At 40.0% G+C, this 8894-nt stretch overlaps 1 protein-coding gene across 1 annotated transcript in view; it reads right to left on the bottom strand.

Moving 5' to 3' along the window:
- Positions 1-8894, bottom strand: part of LOC136883527 (uncharacterized) — a 483493-nt gene that overhangs the window by 283109 nt on the left and 191490 nt on the right. The window lies entirely within an intron of this gene.

Raw genomic sequence — 8894 nt, 5'->3', positions numbered from 1 at the left:
AATGCAGTCAAATCGAGGTTTACTAATGTAAGGGGTTATTTTAGACGGGTAGCACTGAAGGAACATGCTGCGAACGACCGTCCGGTTGTTATCTCTTCATATTCTGGTGTAACCTGCCTGCTGGTAATACTGCCCCTACGAAAATCAGTTTGTAGATATCCCATTCAGCATTTGTGCATGCGGAACATTCACAAGTAGAAAGTACGGCACTCGCGAGCCGCCTGGTATACATACTTTCTCTTCCTGTTGCAGTTTGTAAATATCTCCCTTTGGGTATTCTCGAGTTAGAGGATTGTAAAACACAGATTACAGACAACACAATAAGATGACTAAAGAAAAAAATCATTGTAAAAGCTTTCACTTCTGTCATCCCAAATACTCGTTCTGCAATCTAGATGTGAAAAGCAAACAGATTCACTCAATCTCCATAGCCTTTATCTCGTTTAGTATACAGTACTCTGCCTCAAACCTTTGCTGCAGAGTACTAGTCATCAGTTGTCCACTCCAATATTCCAGGCAAGGCACACACTACTCTACTTCTCTTTTGATTTTCGTAAACTTTTGTTCACCAATTTGCTTGTTTCCATTATTTACATTGATCTGTTGGGACCCTTTTCTCCTTCTATGTTGGTCATGTGTTCGTAGTTTCTTTTTTTAATTTGCTTTACGTTGCACTGACACAGACAGGTCTTACGGCGACGATGAGATAGGGAAAGCCTAGGAGTGGGAAGGAAGCGGCCGTAGCCTTAATTAAGGTACAGCCCCAGCATTCACCTGGTATGAAAATGGGAAACCACGAAAAAAACATCCTCAGGGCTGCCGACACTGGGGTTCGAACCCATTATCTCCCAGATGCAAGCTCACGGCTGTACGCCCCTAACTGCAGGGCCAACTCACCGGTGTTGTTCCTAGTCTGTTACCACCATTATTCCTTATGTCTCTTCCATTTTCCTCTCTTTATCCGGCTTTCTCTTTAGCGTACATTTCTCGTACAAAGAATGAAGATCTATCAAGGTGGCCCCTTAATGAGTGTTGGTGCCTGCCCTCGTGAGTGGCTGAGAAGAAAAGGATGTACTGTATTTCTCCAAATCCAAGTCAATGTTTCTTTTCCTCAGAATCGTGTGCAAAAAATCAAGGTTTCGTCTTGCATTCGCAACCTGACAGTTATGAACAGCACTGGCAGCTACCCTGGGAACCACCCTGCCTGCCTCCCTCCCTCCCTCCCTCCCCGCATAAAATCTGCCTTCAATGTCCTCGTCTGTATTAGGCCTGCAACCAGTTGTACAGTGCCTCTGCGTAAAATCACCGATTCTCGGGAAATAGTGAAGAGAGAATGACATTCTACTAGGTGAGAGCCAGGCTCACAGCACAGGCAACCGTGTGAATGACAATCCCCTGAATAGATTTAAGAAATATCTCCGTATTAGCCTCTACAAAAACGTTTCTCAAATCGGTAGAATGCCATCAAAACATGTGACGCTTCAAGTTCTTAAAAAGGCCATGTCTACTCAGTGGCAGAGTTATAACGTGTCTACTGTACCTGATACTTAGTAAAATTATCAGTGTCATAGATAGCAGGAATATTTTTGTGATGTATCGTCATATTGTAGAGACGTGGAACAGCTATTGCCAGCAAATCTTCGGCAGGTTCTCTTCGATATTATGATACCAATTTTAATTTGATGGTTATGAGACTCGCAGTAATAAAGAATAATTGTGCAGCCGCAAGCAAATATGGCATAACTAAATTCAGTGTTCAGCGTTGGCGCAAAGATAAAAATAGTCTAAAAATGAGTAGTGTACTGGTACAAGAAAGGCATTCATTTGATTTCACAAAGCACATTTTAAGCCTGATTTAATTTTTTTGAAAGAGAAAGTGAGGATTGTCTTGCATTCAGGGTCATCTTGGATTCAGAGAAATATGGTAGAACTGGGACAGATAAGGGGAGGGCCCATTTTTTTTTTTAAGACAACAGTGTGTGAAGAAGTGGAATTCATCCATATCATTTTGTATCTTCACTCTGACTTGTCATTTGTGCTTATTATATACATTCCTGTTAATCTCTCTCTCTCTCTCTCTCTCTCTCTCTCTCTCTCTCTCTCTCTCTCTCTCCTTCTTGGATTTTCCTTTTCATTATAATTTCCTACATTTCATTTCAGCTTGGTTCTAGAGAGTTTTTTTTTTTTTTTCATTTCATCTGATTACCTTGTATGGCTGCTCTGTTGTTATGAATCATTTTAAATAGAGGTCACACTATTCTTTTCTTTCTGACTTTGGAACTAGATCTCGTAAATGATGAGGGGGAGGGGTGTAGTTTTCACTTTGTAAATTAATGCAAATATTTTTGTTTTATTCTATAAGCCACCTTAATATTAAGCATTATGAGATTTGTTTTAGTGATACTGTATATGGTTTATCACTGCCTTGTTGATGGCTAGACTGCCAGTTTCTTAAGTTCCTCCACTGCTCAGTTGATGCACAGAAGTCTCTCTCCATTTTTAATTTGTTAATGCTGTATTTGCTGCAACAACTACTGTGCAAGTGTGCAAGTGATCTCACCATCTGTGAGTTTCAGGATTTTTTTTTAAATTTTTGTTTTTAGGATATTAATTTCCTTGCATTATTTCAAAGTAGCAGGAATAGATTTTTGCTATTTCTATCTTCTGGCTCGTTGTACCAAATTCACCAATGACTTGGAAGATGATATTTTTTTGTAGTCAATACTCTTTTTCCTTGTGGTATCCTCCTCATGGGGGAAGTTGTATATTAAAGACCTGAAATGGCTTCATAAAGTCTTAGGATTAGCATCGAATGTTAGTCAAGTACCTTCTGATCAGAAAAGAAAGTGTTAATTACACCTGCAAGGTCTATCTTATAAACCCAGATGGAGCTCAGGGTGTTTGTACTCTATACTACGGCAGCTGCCTCAGCCGAACTTACGTCGCGCACAGCCGCCCTGCTTTAAGCGTGTATACAATCTTATATGAAACCTTACCTTATAAAAGATGCTGGAAGTGTCCTTCGTGGGTTATTCAGGCACTGGTTCTGGCTGACACGAGTAAGTTCTGCCACTGTAATGTTTCCAATTTCAGTTGAAATGTTTTCTTTCAGTTCCTCCAATGTGTGAGGATTTGTTTGATACACTTTTTTTCTTTCAGTTTACCCAGCAAGTAAAAATCACACACTGTTAGACCTGGGGAACGAGGGGGAAATAGACCAGCACTGATCACTCTGTCTGCAACATTTCCGAGATTGTGAGAAGGGAATCTTCTGCTGTATGAGTAGGGGCTGAATCTTGTTTAAACCACCCACATGACTTTTCTTCTTCCGCTAACTGATGGGAAAACTGCATCAAAATGTCATTTTGGGACCTCTCTGCATTTACTGTCGTCTGGAAAAAAAAAATAGCCCCAATTCGTCTTGCACTAACAGCACACCAAACACCAATATTCCTATCATAATGAGGGACTTTATAAACACTATTAGGAGTTTCTGCACACCAATAGCAAGAGTTATGACTGTTCACATGACCATTAAGATGAAACCAGAACTTTTACATATGAAAATACGGAGTTGCAATGATAACTGTCTCACGATGTTAACAGCTGAGATTCAGGCTGCTTGCAAAGGTCAAGAACTACGCGCGCGCCTCCCATACTGCAGCTGCCGTAGCCCAGATTACAAACACCGTGCGTTCCGTCTGGGTTTACGAGAGAGACCCTGCATATATAAGCAAGCGAAGAGAAGGGATTGCAACAACTATTGAGATATTTCATTGATCAATATACCGGGCAAGGTGTTCACAACTATTTTGTAAGAAAGAAAAATGAACAACTTACAGGAAAACAAATCTCTGCCATTGATTGTAAGTTTTTGGTTCTTCAGTCTGTGAAAACTAATTTGGAATTAAATTTATGAAGTACCTGAAAAAGAAAACTTATAGAATTTTACCTGAAAAGGAAATAACTTAATTAACATAGGACATCTGATTCTATCAAATCACACTGAAATTTTTTTTAAATATATAAACATTTATTTTTATTTCTGTTTAAATCCTTCATTAAGGTAAATTCAAAATTTCAAGTTTTTTTAAATGTTCTCGCAGTACACGCACTGTATTCCCAGCTGTGTTTGCTGTCACTCCACTGGAACCACTGCTCCATCAAACGCATACCGTTTGCTCTTTCCATCAACACAGAACGTTCCGGTTTGTCAACATTTTTGCACCAGCTGTAGCGCTGTTCTCTTCATTGCAGGGGATTTATTGAATTCCTCTCGTAAACATTCGAGCACAATATTCCCAGTTGGTCCGCCTAATCGACCATTTCTGTATGAGCATATGTAGTGCTCTACAACAAGTGTTTTTTATATTAAACCTAGAGCCATTGTTAACCACCACACACTGTAACTACGTCGGTGGCAAGTGAAGGACAAACCACAGTCTGACAAAACACGTGCTCACCCGCTTGTTTCACAGCACAGTGTTGCCAAGTTTTGGTATACATTATTCTGCTCCATACTGTTCTTGGAGTGAAGGCACAGATTAGTTCAATAATACAGACAAAACCAGTTATGACTCCGAAGGGACCGCCAGTTAACTGTCGTTATACACAAACAGTTTTCTTGTTGTTAAAAATGTCATATCTAAGTGGTAGGCTGCACACTTACAGAGTTAATTAACAAACTTCAAAGAATGTAAGTGAAAAAAGTACTGTATATTTGTGAAGTGGGATGGAGAGAAGTTTTTCTAATATTTACACAGTATGTACAGCAGTAATACAGCAGCAAAATACAGTATAAAATAATAAGTGAGGAAAGAAGTAGCAACAATGTTAATTGATCAGTAACATCGCACAATAGTCTTGGCTAAGAAATAAGATGGTCCTTCCAAATTGTAGAAATCGTCGAGTGTGATACTCCCTGTTCTTTGGCATTTGTTTCTCCATTTTGTAATCACCATATTACTTGTGACTTCATTGCCACTGATGCTTTCACGGCCCGCGCTTATAGGCATGATACTGTATAGGCTTTTGGGCTTATGCCGTGTCAAGAAAAGATTAAATTCTTTACGTTTCACAGACTGTTGTGCTCTGCCTCATCAGAAGAAAATCTTGACTGTCCACGAGAAAGGCTTCTCAAACGACTTTTTGAAATTAGACGTTATAATAGAAGTGGAAATGGTACGTTCATTCGTCACCAGATGGCTCCCTGGACATGGCACAGCAGTGGCGTTCGAAGCGGAAGCTGACCGAACAATCAGAATCAGTCTAAGAGGGTCACATAACATGTGTACGTAAACATATGACATTGACAGTTGTATGATATTGACACAAGGCTGGAATGAAAAATCTGGTGATGAAGAATGTATGAATTTGGAAAACATCAAGACCAAGATCATTTCATTAAAATTCTGGAACATAGTCTAGTGTCAGCACCAGGGAACCATACGTCAAATCCTGGCCAATGTGCAGTTTTCAAAGTAAATGTAAGAGTTTTCTACTCTGTCTCGGTATTTTCCAAATTCGTATGTACCTGTCTTTTGAGACATCTTTGTAGCGATGATTGCCTTGACTATTTAATAGACAGACCGATTTGAAATCTACTGAAAACAAGAGTTCGAAAGAAGATTTACATTGTTGTCAGTGAACCCCAAACGTGTAAAAAAAAAAAATCAACATTGGACGTTATAGTCCATCATTTATCCGAAAATGTGATTAAAAAATATGCTGTTTTATATGATGTCCTAATGAGCAATGTTGTACCAAGCAGTTTTTTTAAATACAGTGTTTATATAGGATTTAGAAGGGACCATTATATCCAATACATAGTTAAAAGCAATGTCGCAATAAATGTTTGACTGTATTATCTCATTCTCTCAAAGTAAATTAAACAAAGTGCTGTGTTTCTGCTGGTCATGTGCCCCAGAAATGGCTCCTCATTGGTTGCAAGGGTATGTTACCTTTTGGCAAATTAACCCCCTATGGGAACTGGTGCTTATTGTCAGACATGATTTTCAATGCCCTGATTGATTTGCATTTGGGCCGTTCTGACTATTTCCTTTTCTCTCACACTATGGAGCTTCCTACCAACCTGTCTTTTCCATCATCTCTATTTTGAACTTTTTGGATTTGGTACCTTTTGAAAAATAAAATTCTCAATTAATGTAAGCATAGATTACAGTGGTGTACAACTGGCAGTCCAGCCACCAGCATTCTCACCAGTGCAGAACCTTTTAGCATATCCCTTTAAGCAGATTGCCAGTTCATGAGTGGGACACAATATATTGAACAGTTCATTAAAAGTAGGACATCATAGTCGAGTGTCAGCACCGGGCAACCATGGGTCAAATCCTGGTCAGTATGCAGTTTTCTAAGTAAATGTAAGAGTTTTCTGTTCTGTCAAAACTAATGCAAGATTAATAGAACTACAAAATACCTGAAGAAAGGAAGTATTTAATAACAGAATATATGGCGTGGTTGGAAACACCGTGAACCGGTTATGCGAGCCACATGCCAACTCGGCACCTTTCTTTGCATTTGAACCTGAACTGAGATGATGCTACACACGCTCCAGTTTGCCTCCACAGGTAAAACTGGACAGGCGTAGTGAATGCTTTTGTGTGTTCTGGCAGCCTTTTCAGGTGACAATACGTGCGCAGTTTTCTCATCCACACGTCCCAGCAAACCTGCACGGTATTGACAAGGCAGAAAAGTGTTTCATAGAAATTGATATTCACTTGCTGCTATTACTACTACCACTACTACTACTTTCTCTGTCACTTTTCCTGCACCATGCTGGAGTTGCAGCAGCATGGCTCATTTTTAAGGCCAGATTACCATCCAGACGCAAACCCTGGGTGGAGGGATGTGTTCGTCTATTAACATATTTCTCTGTGTTGACAGTGTGATGTGTTGAGTGTAAACTCAAACACCCTGTCGCCATGCCGAGTGACTCGTGGTAGAGTACCGGCTTTCTGAGCGGGTTCAATTCCAGCTCAGTCCGGTGGTATTTGAAGGAGCTCAAATACATCAACTTTATGTTGGTAGATTTACTACATGTAAAAGACCTTTTTGTGAGACAAAATTCCAACTCCTTGTCACCTCTGAATAAGTTGTTAATGGGACATAAAACCAATAACATTATATTAAAAGATCCTTCCCCAAAGCAGAGGAATTGACCAGATGCTGCTGAAATTCCTGGCCCAACCAGAAATCAAACCAGGGACCCTGTGAACCTAAGGCCACTACACTGGCCATTCAACCAAGGAGCTAGGCAATAGAAATATTCACTGTCCAATAGAATAAATGCCGGCCCCGTGGTGTAGGGGTAGCGTGCCTGCCTCTTACCTGGAGGCCCAGGATTTGATTCCTGGCCAGGTCAGGGATATTTACCTGAACCTGAGGGCTGGTTCTAGGTCCACTCAGCCTACGTGATTAGAATTGAGGAGCTGTCTGACGGTGAGATAGTGGCCCGGTCTAGAAAGCCAAGAATAACGGCAGAGATGTTCATTGTGCTGACCACACGACGCCTCGTAATCTGCAGACCTTCGGGCTGAGCAACAGTCGCATGGTAGGCCAAGGCCCTTCAAGGGCTGTAGTGCCATTGGGGGGATAATAGAATAAATAATAAACATCAGAAAATATTTTGCATTTATGCCATGTTTTAAAAATGGTAAAAATAATTAATACAGTATAATAAAAATCATGCTTTCAAAAAAAACTTTGCATGCCTTCTGGTTGAGTACCAGTGTACTTATTTCTCTAGTACTTACTGGAGCTTCGCTCAACAAACCTTGTCTGCATGAGGACAGAGTTGAACAAGTTTCCCATTGAAAGGAAGGGGATATTTTTAAAGCTCTCTACTCAGCATAAAGCCAAAAGTCCTTTTAGTCTTAAATAAATAGAATTTACCGTTCATGAATTGGGCAGTAGTGAAATGCATGTGATAATAGAAGTGTTCCAACTACAGACAATGAAATTCCTTGTTAATGAATTGAGTGGTTTCTTAAATAGAACTTGTCTTTTATATTCCTTTAGTTTATTTTTTATGTATATATTTGTGCAATATTGCTGTGAAATATTTATGATGTGTGTTAATGTATGGTGAATTTATTTTTTATCATACACTCTCTGATCACAAGTATCCAGACACTTCTCTGTACATGTAAACTAGGATGGACATCACTATTACTATAAAAGGTGCCGGGCTGAGTAGCTCAGATGGTTGAGGAGCTGGCCTTCTGACCCCAACTTGTCAGGTTCAATTCTGGCTCAGCCCGGTGGTATTTGAAGGTGCTCATATACGCCAGCCTCGTGTCAGTAGATTTACTGGCACGTGAAAGAACTCCTGCGGGGGCGAATTCCGGCACTTCGACATCTCCAAAAACTGCAACAGTAGTTAGTGGGATGTAAAGCAAATAACATTATTACTATGCTATAAAAGGTGGCCGAGGGCTTGTCGTTGTTGTTGTTGTTGTTGTTCGGTGCCAGAAGGTACCTGTAAAGTGCGTAGAGCAAGGGAGTGTAGCGACTTTCTTACAGGGTATTTCTGTTTCTTAATATACAGTATCTGTGGGAGAGCTGTATTCTTACCCTCACAGTAGGTGCTGAAAATGACCACCTGCCTGTAGATACATCCATGCCAATCGTTGTACATTTCTATCAGTTCGTTGCAGTACCTCTGGGTCAATATTGTTGATTTCGGTGATAATATTTTTCTTCAAATTATCAGTTGTTTTTTGGCAATTACAATAAACTCAATCATTTAGGTAACTCCGCAAACTGACATCTAGTAGCACGAGGTCAAGCGGTCTGCGAGGCCACAATGTCTGAAATGTAACTTATACACTGTGTCGACATCACTTTGATATTTCCCATAATTCCAATGGCATTTA

This window comes from Anabrus simplex, chromosome 11 (assembly GCF_040414725.1).
Source record: "Anabrus simplex isolate iqAnaSimp1 chromosome 11, ASM4041472v1, whole genome shotgun sequence".
Classification (NCBI taxonomy): domain Eukaryota; kingdom Metazoa; phylum Arthropoda; class Insecta; order Orthoptera; family Tettigoniidae; genus Anabrus; species Anabrus simplex.
Note: the sequence above shows the minus strand (reverse complement) of the source record. Positions and strands in the feature narration are given on the sequence as shown.